The 20,026-nt window shown below is 43.2% G+C and overlaps 1 protein-coding gene across 1 annotated transcript in view; it reads left to right on the top strand.

Moving 5' to 3' along the window:
* LOC146830898 (fibrocystin-L-like) overlaps window positions 1–20,026 on the top strand; it is a 1,500,901-nt gene that overhangs the window by 1,478,610 nt on the left and 2,265 nt on the right. The gene's annotated exons all lie outside the window — the stretch shown is intronic.

Below are 20,026 nucleotides of genomic sequence, written 5' to 3'. Positions count from 1 at the left end.
ATATATATATATATATATATATATATGCATATATAGCGGGCCCTCAGCCAATAAGAGGGCAGCAGGACTCAGGATCGTGAAGTGAAAGCCTCCTGGACATTATGGCGCTGACGAAGGCTGATGTGCAGCCGAAATGCATTCGCCCCTCAAAGGAATAAAGCTGCTTCCCTACTGTTCCCCGGTGTGGTCTCTACTCATTCGCAAGAAAGAGGTTCGTGTATTTAGTTTCCGTGTGTGCCAGAAACACGGTTTTAGAGACCCCCGCCTCACCAGTTGGCCCGGTGATTACTGGCTTTGTCGCTGTTGCAGTGGCAGTCTGTGCATCCAAGTTATTGGAAGATCGGGACCCGCCATGGATTTTGGAGAGGAAAGACGGCAGTCATGCGGTTACCCAAACCCATGTTGGGCGACGTGCATTGTCATCGTTGCCCCTGCCAGATACAATCCCTGATCTCTGAAGCTGAGGCAGTCGGGGGACCCAAGGAGGCGTGATGTTCCTTTACAAAACGGGAAATTGGTTTCAAAACGAACTGTCCTGCCATTCCGCTCATCCACCAGGCGTTACACCCCCCACGCATTACCTACCTGGATTTTACCTTGCTTTCTGGGAGTTGCAGTTCTTCAATACCACTCGAACTGACAACAGGTGAGCAGTCTACCACAGGGGGCGGAGCGGGCCCTCAGCCAATAAGAGGGCAGCAGGACTCAGGATCGTGAAGTGAAAGCCTCCTGGACATTATGGCGCTGACGAAGGCTGATGTGCAGCCGAAATGCATTCGCCCCTCAAAGGAATAAAGCTGCTTCCCTACTGTTCCCCGGTGTGGTCTCTACTCATTCGTAAGAAAGAGGTTTGTGTATTTAGTTTCCGTGTGTGCCAGAAACACGGTTTTAGAGACCCCCGCCTCACCAGTTGGCCCGGTGATTACTGGCTTCGTCGCTGTTGCAGTGGCAGTCTGTGCATCCAAGTTATTGGAAGATCGGGACCCGCCATGGATTTTGGAGAGGAAAGACGGCAGTCATGAGGTTACCCAACCCCATGTTGGGCGACGTGCATTGTCATCGTTGCCCCTGCCAGATACAATCCCTGATCTCTGAGGCTGAGGCGGTCGGGGGACCCAAGGAGGCGTGATGTTCCTTTACAAAACGTCAAATTGGTTTCAAAACGAACTGTCCTGCCATTCCGCTCATCCACCAGGCGTTACACCCCCCCACGCATTACCTACCTGGATTTTACCTTGCTTTCTGGGAGTTGCAGTTCTTCAATACCACTCGAACTGACAACAGGTGAGCAGTCTACCACAGGGGGCGGAGCGGGCCCTCAGCCAATAAGAGGGCAGCAGGACTCAGGATCGTGAAGTGAAAGCCTCCTGGACATTATGGCGCTGACGAAGGCTGATGTGCAGCCGAAATACATTCGCCCCTCAAAGGAATAAAGCTGCTTCCCTACTGTTCCCCGGTGTGGTCTCTACTCATTCGCAAGAAAGAGGTTCGTGTATTTAGTTTCCGTGTGTGCCAGAAACACGGTTTTAGAGACCCCCGCCTCACCAGTTGGCCCGGTGATTACTGGCTTCGTCGCTGTTGCAGTGGCAGTCTGTGCATCCAAGTTATTGGAAGATCGGGACCCGCCATGGATTTTGGAGAGGAAAGACGGCAGTCATGAGGTTACCCAACCCCATGTTGAGCGACGTGCATTGTCATCGTTGCCCCTGCCAGATACAATCCCTGATCTCTGAGGGTGAGGCGGTCGGGGGACCCAAGGAGGCGTGATGTTCCTTTACAAAACGGGAAATTGGTTTCAAAACGAACTGTCCTGCCATTCCGCTCATCCACCAGGCGTTACACCCCCCACGCATTACCTACCTGGATTTTACCTTGCTTTCTGGGAGTTGCAGTTCTTCAATACCACTCGAACTGACAACAGGTGAGCAGTCTACCACAGGGGGCGGAGCGGGCCCTCAGCCAATAAGAGGGCAGCAGGGCTCAGGATCGTGAAGTGAAAGCCTCCTGGACATTATGGCGCTGACGAAGGCTGATGTGCAGCCGAAATGCATTCGCCCCTCAAAGGAATAAAGCTGCTTCCCTACTGTTCCCCGGTGTGGTCTCTACTCATTCGCAAGAAAGAGGTTTGTGTATTTAGTTTCCGTGTGTGCCAGAAACACGGTTTTAGAGACCCCCGCCTCACCAGTTGGCCCGGTGATTACTGGCTTCGTCGCTGTTGCAGTGGCAGTCTGTGCATCCAAGTTATTGGAAGATCGGGACCCGCCATGGATTTTGGAGAGGAAAGACGGCAGTCATGAGGTTACCCAAACCCATGTTGGGCGACGTGCATTGTCATCGTTGCCCCTGCCAGATACAATCCCTGATCTCTGAAGCTGAGGCAGTCGGGGGACCCAAGGAGGCGTGATGTTCCTTTACAAAACTGGAAATTGGTTTCAAAACGAACTGTCCTGCCATTCCGCTCATCCACCAGGCGTTACACCCCCCACGCATTACCTACCTGGATTTTACCTTGCTTTCTGGGAGTTGCAGTTCTTCAATACCACTCGAACTGACAACAGGTGAGCAGTCTACCACAGGGGGCGGAGCGGGCCCTCAGCCAATAAGAGGGCAGCAGGACTCAGGATCGTGAAGTGAAAGCCTCCTGGACATTATGGCGTTGACGAAGGCTGATGTGCAGCCGAAATGCATTCGCCCCTCAAAGGAATAAAGCTGCTTCCCTACTGTTCCCCGGTGTGGTCTCTACTCATTCGTAAGAAAGAGGTTTGTGTATTTAGTTTCCGTGTGTGCCAGAAACACGGTTTTAGAGACCCCCGCCTCACCAGTTGGCCCGGTGATTACTGGCTTCGTCGCTGTTGCAGTGGCAGTCTGTGCATCCAAGTTATTGGAAGATTGGGACCCGCCATGGATTTTGGAGAGGAAAGACGGCAGTCATGAGGTTACCCAACCCCATGTTGGGCGACGTGCATTGTCATCGTTGCCCCTGCCAGATACAATCCCTGATCTCTGAGGCTGAGGCGGTCGGGGGACCCAAGGAGGCGTGATGTTCCTTTACAAAACGGCAAATTGGTTTCAAAACGAACTGTCCTGCCATTCCGCTCATCCACCAGGCGTTACACCCCCCACGCATTACCTACCTGGATTTTACCTTGCTTTCTGGGAGTTGCAGTTCTTCAATACCACTCGAACTGACAACAGGTGAGCAGTCTACCACAGGGGGCGGAGCGGGCCCTCAGCCAATAAGAGGGCAGCAGGACTCAGGATCGTGAAGTGAAAGCCTCCTGGACATTATGGCGCTGACGAAGGTTGATGTGCAGCCGAAATACATTCGCCCCTCAAAGGAATAAAGCTGCTTCCCTACTGTTCCCCGGTGTGGTCTCTACTCATTCGCAAGAAAGAGGTTCGTGTATTTAGTTTCCGTGTGTGCCAGAAACACGGTTTTAGAGACCCCCGCCTCACCAGTTGGCCCGGTGATTACTGGCTTCGTCGCTGTTGCAGTGGCAGTCTGTGCATCCAAGTTATTGGAAGATCGGGACCCGCCATGGATTTTGGAGAGGAAAGACGGCAGTCATGAGGTTACCCAACCCCATGTTGAGCGACGTGCATTGTCATCGTTGCCCCTGCCAGATACAATCCCTGATCTCTGAGGGTGAGGCGGTCGGGGGACCCAAGGAGGCGTGATGTTCCTTTACAAAAACGGGAAATTGGTTTCAAAACGAACTGTCCTGCCATTCCGCTCATCCACCAGGCGTTACACCCCCCACGCATTACCTACCTGGATTTTACCTTGCTTTCTGGGAGTTGCAGTTCTTCAATACCACTCGAACTGACAACAGGTGAGCAGTCTACCACAGGGGGCGGAGCGGGCCCTCAGCCAATAAGAGGGCAGCAGGGCTCAGGATCGTGAAGTGAAAGCCTCCTGGACATTATGGCGCTGACGAAGGCTGATGTGCAGCCGAAATGCATTCGCCCCTCAAAGGAATAAAGCTGCTTCCCTACTGTTCCCCGGTGTGGTCTCTACTCATTCGCAAGAAAGAGGTTCGTGTATTTAGTTTCCGTGTGTGCCAGAAACACGGTTTTAGAGACCCCCGCCTCACCAGTTGGCCCGGTGATTACTGGCTTCGTCGCTGTTGCAGTGGCAGTCTGTGCATCCAAGTTATTGGAAGATCGGGACCCGCCATGGATTTTGGAGAGGAAAGACGGCAGTCATGAGGTTACCCAACCCCATGTTGGGCGACGTGCATTGTCATCGTTGCCCCTGCCAGATACAATCCCTGATCTCTGAGGCTGAGGCGGTCGGGGGACCCAAGGAGGCGTGATGTTCCTTTACAAAATGGGAAATTGGTTTCAAAACGAACTGTCCTGCCATTCCGCTCATCCACCAGGCGTTACACCCCTCACGCATTACCTACCTGGATTTTACCTTGCTTTCTGGGAGTTGCAGTTCTTCAATACCACTCGAACTGACAACAGGTGAGCAGTCTACCACAGGGGGCGGAGCGGGCCCTCAGCCAATAAGAGGGCAGCAGGACTCAGGATCGTGAAGTGAAAGCCTCCTGGACATTATGGCGCTGACGAAGGCTGATGTGCAGCCAAAATGCATTCGCCCCTCAAAGGAATAAAGGTGCTTCCCTACTGTTCCCCGGTGTGGTCTCTACTCATTCGCAAGAAAGAGGTTCGTGTATATATATATATGTATATACATATATAAATATTTATATATATATATGTACGTACATACGCGCACACACACACACACACACACACACACATATATGTAATATATTCACTAAAAAAACATAGGTTTCAGGGACGTTATAGTTAGTTGGACATTTGACTCACATAAAACCAGAGAAATTTGCCAGTTATAGTTAGTTGAGCTAACTATAACTCGCGCGCCCGCAATGCACTGCTGATGACGTCACACATATTACATCACTTATGACATGGTCAGTGACATCACTGATGACATCACTGATGACATCTCAAATTACATCACTGATGCAAGTCTGTTGGTGACAGTTTACATGTCTTAGGCTCCATCCGAATTATAGTTTGAAAAGAATTAACACATTGAATTAGAACAGACTCATATGTATTCAATTCTGCCAGTTCCTCCGGAATAGCTACTAATTCTAAGTTATTTTGTACTGCTCTAAAAGGCATTTTGTTCTCTTCTAATTTATTATAACAATATTTACATATACGTTGATCGCTACCTAACTCAAATTGACCTTCCACCAACAAGTAAATTGTAAATTCTGCCCACTTACCACTTGTTCTCCTTTTCACTTTTCAAATACAAATCAACATTCCTACTTTGACTTTTATTATCAGTACGCCGACAAAAACCACAAACATAGTCTCGTATTTCACACCACACTACATTAATCTTTCCAATTTCTTCTTCAAACTGATCAGTGCTAATCACTTTCCCATCTCCTCCAACATCTGTAATTGTCAAACTTTCACGTTCTGTGAACTGCTCCTCTGAAACAAAATATCGCATTTCAATATCATCATACTTTTTTTGAACAACTAATAAAGAAGCATATAAAAGACTTGTACTGAGTTCACTTAAAAATAATGCAGAACTTTTTACATAGTACACTTTCCTCACAAACGTCCGCATTTCTGAATAACATACTGCTAACATCCTCAACTGATAAAAAACACTTTAACAAACTTTTCTTCAAAGACAAGCCAGAGAATGCCCACACTTTTCAGTATATTTTCTTACGTGACATAGATCTAGTCCTCGTAGCAACTTAACGTTCTGTTTAATACTTTCTCTTCAAAATCACAATGAATAACTTCTGTTTTAAATTGAAAGCACTATCCACTATACTTTCAATACGCTTTCTCTTTCAATTCAAAAACATTCCTTTTATATTTGAAGCATTCTTTCATTGAATTCTGAATCACTCTAGATCAAAAAAGTCTGTGACGATTTTCATGAAACTCCTTTTGTCTCTGAGTAACAGATACTATTTCTTTATCATCTTTCCTTTTCCTGGTATTTGAAAATGAACTCTGCTTCACCTTACTTGAAAATTTTCTATTTTTCCTCTTGTGTGATCCTTTTTTCATCTTGTACTTATAGTAGAACAAAGGGGCATATCTACAAGGTGGCGCTAAAATATTATCGCTGCTTTTGCGGCCGTTTTCGGCCCGAAAAGCAGTGATAATTTTATCGCTATATCAGCAAGGTCACGCTATCGCGTGAAACCTTGCCTTAGCGCCTGAATTCCTAACGCCCATCTTTGCATCTAATGAGATGCAAAGTGGGCGTTCCTCCCCAGGATAACGGGAGAAATGTTGCTAAGTTACATTTCTCCTATTATCAAGCCTCACGCAAAACAGCATAGCAACAAGAAAAGTAGCAATAACCTCTTTTATCGCTACTTTCCTTATGCCTGCTTTGAAACTGACTTAGCCATGATATCCTATGGAAGGTGGATATCATGGCTAAGTATGTGAGGCCCTATCAGCAAGCTATCGCCGAACTTTGTGGGATTATCGCTGGGTCTCCAGCGATAATCTCACGTTTGGCAGTTAGCGCTAGGAATTTTATCGCTTTTGAGATAAGCGTTGCTAATAGCACGCTATCTCAGCGATAAAAATCCACGTTAGCCGGTGATAATTATCCTAGCGTTAAGTGCGCTTAGCGATAATTTTCGCCGCTTGTTGTTGATATGCCCCAAAGTTTTTCTGTAGTACTCCCATTTTTTCCAAATACAAACTTTTGCCTTTTGCACAAATACATATTGTTCTTCTATTTTCTTTTCTTTTTTTTAATTCTTCTTTGCATTTCCAAATTTTAATCCAAACAAAATAATTTTCTGAAAAAAAAAATAGATTCAATTATTTTTCACATTTGTTCACTATGTTAAAATTATAACATACAATTACAAAACTTCCACTAATGACTTCCACGCCCAGTGCTGCAACGTGATTGAACACGACAGAGCAGCACTAACATGACAAGTAGTGCCATAGAACATACAGCAAGTAATTATTTAATTATTTACAAACACCTTTACAATTTATATGTAACTGCACTACCGAGTACTTTTCACCTCTCCGCCGCATCCCACTACCCCACACCACTCTCTCTGCAACCCACCACAGACAACTTTATAGATAGTATTTTGATTTTTTTTTAATCTATGTACTTAAGATGATATTATCAACCAAAAAGCACACACAAAAATTACCATTATTAGCCTACAATTTTATCTACAACTTTCCAAACATAACACTGCCCCCCCCCCCAGTTTTAAGTGCAGGGGGAGGGGTGTCTGTGGGTGTCTGAGCAACAGCACTTTATTTTAGGTGGCCTCGAAACAGGTCTTTATGGGGGTCTACTTTCGGGCCTCGCAAACCTCATCCATTTTTTTTTTCTTTATTGCACTGCAGTGAGACTGTGAGAGCATGCACATTACTTACTATTTAGAAGTGCAGACATCATGCCAGGTGACTCGCATTGTAGGAGAAGGGAAATCTTTTAAAAAGACACTTTTTCTCTCAGAATTTCCCTTCTTTTTTTTGCAACGCAGGAGCAACATCATCGTGGGGTAATTAGCAAACACACCACCAGGCGCGCATCGCCCATTGCCCCGGACTCTCTCAAAGAGCTTCCCAAGAGCACACACACAGCCGCACCCGAGTACTTCACAGGTTTTCAAAAGAAAATTTTTTGGTAAAGAAGACTCTGTTCTTTTGCACCCCTTTTTACAGCCCCTACATCCCCACTCTGCCTATTGCTGCAAAAATTAGGTTCCCCCGAAATTTTTCTCTGGTTGCGCCTCTTGAAACAACCACAAGCAAGCAACTCCAGCATGAACCTGCTCTGACCTTACACATTCTCTTGTTTTAGGGCTACGAAAACCCACGCTTTGCCTGCCTCTCTTAGTTCACTTGTTTAATATGAACATAAAAGCTTTCCACTTACTTTTATATTCCTATACTGTACTTCACATGGAAATATAGAAATCAAGGTTCTCACCACCCCAAATTACCTCTCAGGTATACTTTCTCAAATGTAAGAAATACAGGTATTCAGTATCTGTCAGTCACGGCCACTTTTAAACAGTGTACCTATATACAACTCGACAAAACATTGTTTCTAAATGAACGTCTTACACTTAAAAGCTCCTTTACATTTCTTTCGCTATATGTACCTTTCTTTAAAACACCACCAGAGAAGATGGTGAAGTATGCTCCACAAAGAGCAACTCAAAGCTTTGTTATTCTTTATAAAATATTCTGCCTGTCAATGCTTTTCGCAAACCTTTTCGACCCCTTAACAGGCTGGATGGATGAGTATTATACGTCCTGTTTAGGATCAGGGGTGGACGATGCCAGAAAAGAAGAACGTATAGTTGAATAAAAGGCAAGTGGATGCATGGCCAGATGCATCAACGCATATATACATAGATGGATGTATCAATGTATGAATGGAAGGATAAATGAATACAGGGACCAGTACTTACGATAGACTTGTGGACTGATAGATGCTTAGGATTGGTTATGGGACAGATGTATCTATGGATATATAGGTGTATGGCTGCATGAATGGCACAGTGCTTACAATAGGCGAGTGCGCTCATAGATGCTTAAGATAAGTGCAGGAACAGATGTATGTATGCATATAAGTAGGAATATATGCATCAATTAAAAGATGGTTGGATGGTGCAGTGCTTAGGATAGATGAATGCTGGGCTTTAATTAGGCCGGCTCTGAGGACCAGCACTTATTTGCAAGGAGCCTCCAAAAGGGTCTCTATCAGGCTCTATTTTCAGCCCTCGCAAACAGTCAATTTTATTTTCGGCCCTCGCAAACATAGTCAATTTTTTAGATTTTTTATTGCACTGCAGTGAGAGCATGCACATCGATGTACACATGCTTATTTTGCTCACTACTGAGAACTGGAGACATCACGCTACGTTACCCACGTTGTAGAAGGAAGGGAAATCCTTTAAAGAATGTTTTTTTCCAAACGTAGGATAATTGGAGAGGCTTTTCCAAAGCACACAATGATACTTATCTTGATTTAGACCACGGCCCAACTTGCATAGCCCACACCCCTTTAAGAGCCTTGCCCCCCCCTTTTAGAGCACTCCCACATTCTGAAACGCTCATAAGCAAAGCGTATTAAAACATGCAAATTTGCTAGTAAAACATGTACCATGCCATAGGGCACTTTATAAGTGATCCCAGTGGTACTACATCACCTTTATTAGCTCGACATCTGCACGTTACTATATTCTGTGTTTGAATCAGAAACATACCCACCTCCCCCACACCCACAACCACCCACGCCCTTACTTAACCATACAAAATAAAAAAAGAAACCCCTACCATTCATAGTAGCGCCACTATACCCATACACAGGCTTAATTTTAACAGGTGTGTGCCAGAACACTTATCAACAAAAAGTATTAAAACATGCAAATTCATAGGAAAAACATAAACAATACCATAGCACGGTTAATAAATGGGCCCAGCGAAACTACATTACCTTTACTAACAACACATGCCCACGTTATAAATGTCCGTCTTATAATCAGCAACATACGCACATCCCCCACCCCCACCCATACCATGCTTAACCTTACGAAATCAAACAACGAGCCCCTGCACTCTGTTACCGCCACAATAGCCATAGACTTAAATGTCAACAGGTGTCTGCCTGAACGCTCATCAGCAAAAGCTATTGAAACTTACAATTTTGCAACTCAATCATACACCATACCATAAGACGGTTTATAAATAGTCACAGTACCACTACACCACCTCAACACCCGCTCTTGCTTAACTTTACGCAATAAAAGAAAGAGCCCAAGCAAACGTAGAAGCACCACTATAGCCATACACTGCCTTTACTTCAACAGATGTCTCCTGGAAAGCTCATCAGCAAACCGTATTCAAACATGCAAATTTGCGGGTAAAACATGTACCATGCCATAGGGTGCTTTATAAGTGCTCCCAGTGGTACTACATCACCGTTAGTAGCTCCACATCTCCACGTTACTATATTCTGTATTTCAAACAGCAACATAACTACCTCCCCCACACCCACCCCCACCCTTGCTTAACAGTACGAAATCAAACAGAAACCCCCCCATTCATAGCAGCACCACTATACCCATATACAATGTTAATTTTAACAAGTGTCTGCCGGAACACTTATCAGCAAAAAGTATTCCAACAAATTGGTGGGTAAAACATAAACCATCCCATAGCACGGTTTATAAATGGGCCCAGCCGAAGTATACCACCTTTACTAGCTATACATCTATATGTTACAAACGTTGTTTAAACACTCTGTAGAGTGTATAGCAGGGCATGGGGAGAGTAAACAAAGTTCTAATTCCCAAACTTTTGATATACAGTCCCTTTACTGTATCTATATTAAAGATATTATATGGAATGAATAAATTGACGAGTGTCTCAAAAGGGATAGTGAAGCCCACCATCAGTAAAACATGAACCACTTCAACACCTACATATATCCGCCACAGCGACACAGCCTGACAAATATTATCACTTATAATCACATGTAGTTCTCTAATGTCAACAAAGTCCTACAGAAAATATACCGCACATTTACATTTTTTATCTCTCACACATTTATAAAACCTCTCTTCTAAAGAAGCACTCCCCAACTACTTCTATTCCATAAGAACAGACACTAATTAGTACATTTACTACCATATATTTTAGTATATTTACCTTTTTATTATTCACTGGTCAGAAACTACAAAAACTAGTAACTATACCCAAATGCAAACCAGAAACCATATTCTGATTATAGCTCAACTTAGGATCACATTATTCAAACTATGCGTACATATAAAAGGAACGTATCACTTTTCCTATCTCCATCTCCTCCCCATGTAATCTCCAAAAATTGTACACGGCCCCACTGTACAACAACCTACCCTGACTTATATTCAAACCTGCCTCTCAGAGTCAAAAATAAGACCACAACCTGCCCACATAACATTTTGTTTTATCGCTTTTAACTTAATAACACATACGTCTCCTACCACCACCCCCCACCCCACTATGTCCACAAAAAGTATCAGTTCAAAACGTGCGACATTTTCTTTATTTTCCCAAATACATTACAAACTCAAATTAACGCTGTACCTCATTTTCAAAACAATACAGTCCTATAAAGACGACAAACTACACTTCTTCTCTGTGAGGAATTCCTAAACATATATAAAATACTTATATAATAACAGCTCAAATTTTATGCATATTTCATAACCAATATCAAACACCACACTTTACTAACACTATATTACTTTGAAATACTTTCAAAATTAAAAACATCACTTCAAATACTTAATCAATACTATAAAACACATAACACACCTTATTCATTTCTAACTCACCTTTGTAGTTGTTATCCAGATTTAAAATTACACACGCATACAATTCTCTCTTTCTCACAAAGTACATGTAAAGCTCCGACTTCATCAAGAATGAAATCAGGAATGGCACAATTTCTTTGTCGCTCCACACATAAATACATGTAAAGAACAAATCAGAATACTTTATTCCTTCAACGACATTCCAAAACTTACCTCCGTTGGTTCATTTTGAATTTTCCTTCCGAAAAGCTACTTATTATTTCGCACCATATACAGGTCACATGTTCAACCTATTTTATCACCACACTTTCTGGAACCTTCTACGACACCTGCAGGTTAAAAGTTCATCATTTATTTTCATACTTTTGCAACATTTTATCGAACATTTAACGGCACGTGCACGTTAAAAGTTCACAATAGAGGTCAGTAGTTAATCAGCTTTATTCCCAACTCCAGCAGCACTTCACCTTATGCCCCCAGCGCCATCAGACCCTTAGGAGTCCGTGCTTTCCACTTTCCAAATACCAAATTCATTTAATTCACACAAATTTACCTTCACACTCCCTATATAACACCCCCTAAGCACCATACACAAGTTACAATGTTCGAAACAAAAGTTCCTCCAAGTATCTATAACTACATGCTGATACTAATTGCACAGATATGGCACAGCGGCCAGAGCACATGACTTCACAGCACATGACACACAGTTTAGGCTCACGCTTTCATCCCCAAGTCCGGCAGCAGCTCAGCTTAGCAGCATGAGACTCTACACACTACCTAACATATTTTCTGTACCCCAGAACTTTCAGACCAGTACGGGTCAGTAGTTCGTCCTAGTAGTTATAAACACATGCTGACACTACTTCCACAGCTGTACTGCAGCGGCCACGGCACATGACTTCACAGCATAAGACACACAATTGAGACTCACACTCTATTCCCCGAGTCCCGCACCACCTCACCTTAGCAGCATCACACTCTAGGCAATACCACACTTAATTTTCGTAGCCTAGCACTCTCACACTGGTAGGTATGATAAGTTCACTTTGCACCCCCTCTATAGCACACCCTAAACACCCCACAGACGTTACAGTGCTCCTACCCTCCTATTTCCCACTTTTTTCACCCTTTCTTCCCCTAACTCGCATTAACGCAATCACAAAATGGTGGCCAACCCTTCCTCCTTCCATGAGACTCTAGACAATACCTCACATATTTTTCGTACCCAGGACTTTCACACCACTACGGGTCAGTAGTTCATACTAGTAGGTATAAACACATGCTGACACTACTTCCACAACTGTACTGCAGCAGCCAGGGCACATGACTTCACAGCATAAGACACACAGTGTGGGCTCACGCTTTAATCCTCTAGTCACGCACAAGCTCACCTTAGAAACATCACACACTAGCCAATACCTCACTTAATTTTCGTAGCCTAGAACTTTCACACCAGTAGGTATGATTAGTTCACTTCGCACCCCCTCTATACCACACCCTAAACACCCCACAAAGGTTACAGTGCTCCTACCCTCCTCTTTCTTAAATTTTTCACCCTTTTTCCCCCTTACTCACTTCAACAGAATCACAAAATGGCGGCCAACACTTCCTAGTTGCAAACGCTCACAGCCAATCAGCAGCAGGCTCGTGCTCGTAACGCCTCAGCCAATCAGATGGCAGAATTCCCAAATATTGATATCTGTAAATTTCGATATTTCTCAAAAACTACTAAGACCAAGACCCTTCTCCCTGCCAAATTTGGGGTAATTCCATTCACCCGTTCGACCTGTAGCCTTGTCTAAAGTTTCCTATGGAAATTAACATTGAAAAAACACGTTTTGGGACCCCCTTTTTTCTCGGACCCCCTTGATGAATCACCCCCAAACTTGCAACATAGGAGCTGATCTCAGTAAAGAATTTGTTTTGTAAATTTCATGAAGATTCATCAATCAGCGCCAAAGTTATTGCGAATAGAATGTTGTCATTTTCCTATAGTAACTAGGTCCTAACTCTAACTAACCTACTGGCGACCACCAATAGGTAATATCTATGTATTTATGTATGTATGCATATATATCTTCAAAATTCAACATCAAAACAAAGGTCACTGTGACATTATTGTTAGGAAATATAATTTTTTTTAAACTTTGAAATTCACTGAAAAAAAACAAAGGTTACAGGGACATTATAGTTATTAAAGGCTCAAATTTCAATTCAGCAGTTGGAGTTACCGGAACTAACTATAACTTGCACCGCCGCAATACACTGCTTATCACCTCACATGTTACATCACTCATGACATGGTCAGTGACATCACTTATGACTTCATTGATGACATCCCAAATGACATCACTGATGACATCATACAGTGAGTGTGAGTGTCTTTGAAGTGTTTAAGTATTAAGCATAGATACCAGGGTACTTCAAAAGTTCAAATAGTATACTTTCTGTACTACTAATGAGTGATACTATTTCTAGCATGCATTATGTGAGTGGCTATGTGACTTTGTGTCTACATGTGTGAGTGGTTTTGTGAGTGACTGTATCGATGTGTGAGTGGGTGTGTGAGTGTCTGGATGGGTTTATAAGTGAGTGCGTGAGTAGCTGGGTGTGTGAGTGTGCTTAAGAGAGTGGCTGTAGTGATGAGTGAGTGGGTGTATCAGTGGCTGTATGAAGATATGCAGACTTTTCTTTCACTGAAAGATCCAGAGAAGCATAAAATCACCGGGCTGAATATCGTGGCCAGGTCCCTTTGGTGTAGAAGGCAGGGACTCCCACACCTGTTGGTGAATAGAACGTAAACGTTCTGTTAACTTGCCAAGATAATCCAACAACACAGGCTATTTAATATTAGAAAATCGATGAGGGCACGGGACGCCCCAGACATTTGCCAGGCATCCAAACACAACTGTATACGGTGACAATCCTGTTCTAGAACGAGCTGTTCTTCTCGTTGACAAAAGTGCTAATGGTAAAGCATCTGGCCACTGTAACCCTGTCTCCTGAATGTTTGCCAATTTCCGTTTGAGAGTACCATTGTATTTCTCAACCAAACCCACTGACTGCAGATGATTGGCAGCATGAAATTTCGGCTTCACATGAATACCCTCACAAATCAATTGAATCACTTTGGCATTAAAATTACTTCCGTTTTCACTCCAGATCACTCGGGGCTAGTCAAAACGAGGAAAGAACGCCTTCATGAGTTCCTTTGCCATCATAATGGCTGTATTATCTTTAGTGGGATAAGCATCAACCCATTTACTGAATGCACATACAACCACTAAAACATACTTGAGATTATTGCATCTGTCTTAGGGATGTTATCATTCTGCCATAATGGGTCTATCCATTTGAAAATGCCTTTAGCACTAATATGAGCTGGACAGTGGGCCACAGTAACGACAGGACGAACAAATGCATCTGGTAAAATCCATCTCTGTTTTCCTGATTTATCAATCTAACATCCCTCCACATTTAAATGTGCTGTACTTTCCTGCCACACCACCAATTCTTCTATTGTAGCTTCACTTTGTATCTCCTTTACACTTTCAAGGGTGTCCTCAAACATGACAAACTCAGGAACCCACCTAGCTGGACCTGCTACAAACATCCTTTTCTTCTTAGTCCCGGCCTTTTCCTTAGCTGTCTGATCAGCAAAAGCAAAAGCATTTCCCCTACCTACATCATCGGTGACCTTTCTATGGATACTAATCTGAACTATGGCCAATTTCTTGGGGAGCATCAAAGCAGACTAAAGCCTCAATATGAGGTGTCCATTCTGGATTCTGGAGCCATGGGATGTAAGGGACCCTCTCTCAACCCATAGTCGCCAAAAATGATGCGCGATCCCCAAGGCATACTGGCTGTCAGTATAGATGTTGACAACCAGCCCCTCACTTAATTCACAAGCTCGAATAAGGGCAGCTTACTCAGCAGCTTGGGCCAACTGATAAGAGACCTGTGATGTCTCTACTACCATGCACAGTGTGGTAATAGCGTAGGCTGTAGTGGTGGTACCATCTGGTGATTTAAACAAGAGCCATCAACATATAGTTCCCCTTGTGGGACAGATAAGGGAACATCAGTCAAGTCTACCCATCCTTTCGTATCTACTTCTGTTCGGAAGATGCAGTGATGTTTATCAATTTAATCACTCTCAGATGGGAGGTGTAGTAACGTGGCTAGATTCAGAGTGGCACATTTTTTGATTGTGATGTGTTTTGCAAACAATGTCAATTCATAACCAGTAAGATGTGCACTAGTGAGGTGCTGGGTCTTTGTCTTATTCAGGAGCGTTTCCACAGCATGGGGTACAATGACAGTGAGATCATTATCAATCAAGAGTGAGGCCGATTTTCTGATTGAAGTGGCCACAACCTTGAACGCTCTTAGACAACTCGGGAGGGTTCTCGCAACTGGATCAAGCACGCAGAGAAATAAGGTCACAGTCGTTGTCAATCCCCAAATGTTTGTGTTAGGACAGAAAGCACGCAACCAGCCATCTCATGGACGTAAAGCAGAAACGGCTTGCCATAGTTAGGTGTACCAAGCACGGCAGCCGAACAAAGTGCAGTTTTCAAGTGCTGAAAAGACTGACATTCAGGCATCCAGGGCAAAGGCTCATGCACTTCTTTCATTGTTAATGCAAGCAAAGGTTTGATTAGTAGGGAGTAATTAGGTATCCACTGACGACAGTAGGAAGTGATACCTATAAAAGCACGCACATCTTTTTGAGTTTGTGGAATGGGCATGTTAACAATGGTAATAACACTCTGGGGTCAACCTCCTACCCTCCTTCACAGTAGGTGACCAAAATAGGTGACCTACTGTCAACAATACTGAAATTTGGAAAGAGACACTTTATGTCCATAATGGGCTAAATGTAGCAATAATTTAACAGTACTATATTTGCAACCTTGTTCTGTATGAGAAGCAACAAGTAAGTCATCAATATACTGCACTAATACATTACCTGGGGGAAGCGAAAGGGAATCCAATTGACCTTTCAAGGCTTGGCTAGGAATACTCGGACTCTCTGTATAGCCCTGAGAAGCTCAAAAGAACCTGAAGCTCCTAGCAGCTAGGGTGAACCCAAACAGATATCTACTATCTGGTTGAATAGGAATACTAAAGAATGCATTTTTTAAATCAATAACAGAAAATAATATAGCAGTAGAAGGAATCATTGTCAAAAGCGTGGTGAACCACTGGAAACTGGGGAACCACTATTTTATTAACTTCGTGCAAGTCAATCTCAAAACGATAATAATCCTCATGATCATTAGAGGAACCTGAGGATATCTGTTTAAGAATCGGAAGAGTGGGACTATTACAAATGTTAGCAGATGTCTCTTCAACTTCTCCCTTTTGAATCAAATCCTGAATAATCTGTGAAAGGGCTTGTTCTCCCGCCTGAGGTATGTTATACTGAGGAATACAAGATAGAATAGCATTGTCTTTGACTTGTATCAAAACTGGTGGTATGTGCAAAAGTCCTACATTTGTATCACCTATCGCCGATAGTGTGGTTGACACATCAGCGAATTCTGGGCCGGAGGTGGGGATTCCGGCCCGGAGGTGGGGATTCCCGCCAGTGGCGGAGATTTAGCCTTGGCCAAAATCTCCACCTCCGGGCCGGAATCCCCACTTCCGGGTCGAAAGTCCCACCTTCAGGCCGGAAGTACCACCCCCGGGCGAGAATCTCCGGCCCGAGTACGGACGTAAAGTTAGTAGCAGTAAATCCATTCTGTGAATACCAAAAGTTGTAAGTGCATTCTGTGAATACTAAAAGTAGTAAGTTTAGGATTTCGTCTTAAGTTAGTTCTGTGAATCAGGCACCCAATCTTTTGTTCATCAAAAGTGCCCATCCACGGCCATTGTAACTCGGCATTGTCCCTCGTATATTTGTGCCATGATGTACTAAACATAATAGGGCCAAGACCATGCTTCACATACATCTCAAAATTAGGGTTACCTTCTGGAGGCGCCAGATGGGCTTCTTCCAATCAAGCATCTGCAGAGAAACAACGACAACAGAAAAACAAGAACTTACTCAGACTGGGCATTTTCAATCAGAAAACAAATTCATTATCTTTTCATTTATTTTTTTGCCTGGCAAAAGCAATTGCAAGTGCTTTTATCAAAAACGGTCCTCAGACCGTACCAAACTCAAACCACAATGGTATCATAACCACAAAGAACCAAAACAAACTCACCTGATATGAGAAGCATGCCTTGATGGATCAACCTGTAACTTTCACACATCCGTTTAACCGACTAAAGTATAAATCTGAAACTTTCAGGAAGATTCATCAAGCGGCACTAAAGTTATTGGCAAAACAAAAAATACTCTTCCTATGGAAACTGGGTCTTAAGTATACAGTAGTTATAGTTAGGACAAGGTTGCCATAGTAAATGGATTTTTTAGTTTGCCTATAACTTTTGCATTGTTTGACAAATCATCATGAACATTTCCCCAAAAAGTTAATCCACCTCAGCTTCTTCCTGTACAGGTTCCAGTTGATCCGTGAAGTGGTGCCTGAGAAAAATAGGGGGTCCAAAAACACATTTTAACCATGCAGGTTTCAGTAGGAAAATTGAATCGCGATACAGCAAAAACAGATAAACATAATTACTCCAAATTTTGCAGAAAGCTAGATCTTGGTCCTGAAAACATGCTTTTTGTGTTTTGGTGTAAATAACTTGAGTCGTTTTTAAGAAATCAAGGTACAAAATATATGCACATATAGGGAAGTGAATGCTCTGTGCATCCAACAGATCAAAGGTAAAATCAGATTGGCTGCGACCACATCAACAAAGATAGCGTGGCAGCCATTTTAGGATTTGTGGACTCAGTCCCCTGTCCTAGAAAAACTAAAAAAAACACACAGTGAACAGGGTCGGTATACTCTGACCTCCTGGCTTCCTGGGGGTCTTTGGTGTAAAAAAATGTCATTTGTGCTTGTAGCAATAACACGGATCTGCAGAGAGATTGTGGATCAGCAGCACCTTCATTGGAAAAAAGGCAGGCTCCCGTCCTTTTGTTTTTGAAGTCCCCAATGGGTGGGCCAGGGATCATTTGTCTGTGCATCCCATTTTTTACGGAAGGGTAGCATGCCCTCCCCCTGCCTGAGTCTCATTCAGATCCAGAGGACCCCCATCACCTGGGACCAATTCATTAAGGAAGGGGATGCCCCCCCTTCCCGAGCCTCTATAAGGACCCCATCCACTTGGGCCAATTCTTTTAATGGAGTAGGAGAGTGCACAGCCCCCCTACCTAAATCCTAGATATACCCTGCAGACCCTATCCTCTCGGGCCAGTTTTTTTATGGGGCGGGTGGCGTTTGGCACCCCCTGACCAGAGTGATTTCATAAATGATATAATTTGAAATGTCAAAAGAGATGTTATCAATGATGCTAATGAATATGTCATGAGTGTGTAATATGTCAGGGCATAAGCAGTACATTGCTGGGGTGCCAGTTATAGTTAACCAGTTAACTATAACAGGTGAATTCAAGTGTTTTTTGTGTTTACAATTTTATTTTTTAACTAACATTTTTACATAACTATAACATCACTTTAACCTTATAATTCTTGGGCGAATTGCTCGTGTTTTTTAAAATGAAGACATATTGGATTTCCCGGACTGATTTAACCAGTGAATATTTAAAACCACATTTTAAAAATCACCATTATTTCCAATGCACCCCAGATTCACATTTAAAAGCAATTATTAAACAGATATGCATTTCAGCATTAATCAACAAAGTTGTCAATAAAACATTTCAAATTAAAACAAAAAGAAACATATGTGGCAGTCTTTCTTTTATACAACTTGCGCTACTTAATTGAGCGGTGAGACCAATCTCAAGGGGTCACCGCACTCCTTGAAAACAATACCCACAAGTTAAAAATCACCACTAATTCCAATGTATCCCATAATCACGTTTAAACGTAATCACTAAAAATACATGCATTGCACTAATAATCAACATAGTAGTCAGTAAAGATTTTCAAGTTAAAACTAGTCTTTCCTTTATACAACGTAGCCCATATAATGAATCCATAGAGCTAATCACAAAGAGTCCCTACACACCAGAGCTATAGAGCTGAAGTTGTAGCTACATAGTGATTAGAAAACTGAACAAATCTCTTCTGTGGTCTTGAATTCTGTTCTTCAGGAGATTAAAGGTTAGTATTTGAAAATACCCATGGGGGCTTCTACAAATCCTGCAGAAGCCCCCCCTTTACTTTGTTGGTGGTGCCCCTGCCCCTTATTGGGGCACCGCAGGGGCCACTGAATATCTAAATATGCCCTTGCAGGGTATATTGTGCTCTCCCCGGTACAAAGCAGGACAAGCCCACTGTTCTCTGTCACTATTATTTAGTGCCGCGTTTGGCTTTCTTTCTGCTTTTTTTTAGATCCAGGTGCAGGATAAGGTGGGGGTAGCGCAGGGATGTCACGCCACACCCAGCACCCTCCCACCTTCATATGCGCACCTCTGATGAGGTGCTCGGTAGCTGCCAATCTCAGTGGTTGTATTGATTCATTGCAAGACTTCTGGAAGGTGATCATCAATAAAATGTGAAATCTCTTTAGGTAGCATTTTACTTTATTCAGAAGAAGTGTCAAACA

This window comes from Triturus cristatus, chromosome 5_1 (assembly GCF_964204655.1).
Source record: "Triturus cristatus chromosome 5_1, aTriCri1.1, whole genome shotgun sequence".
NCBI lineage: Eukaryota > Metazoa > Chordata > Amphibia > Caudata > Salamandridae > Triturus > Triturus cristatus.
Note: the sequence above shows the minus strand (reverse complement) of the source record. Positions and strands in the feature narration are given on the sequence as shown.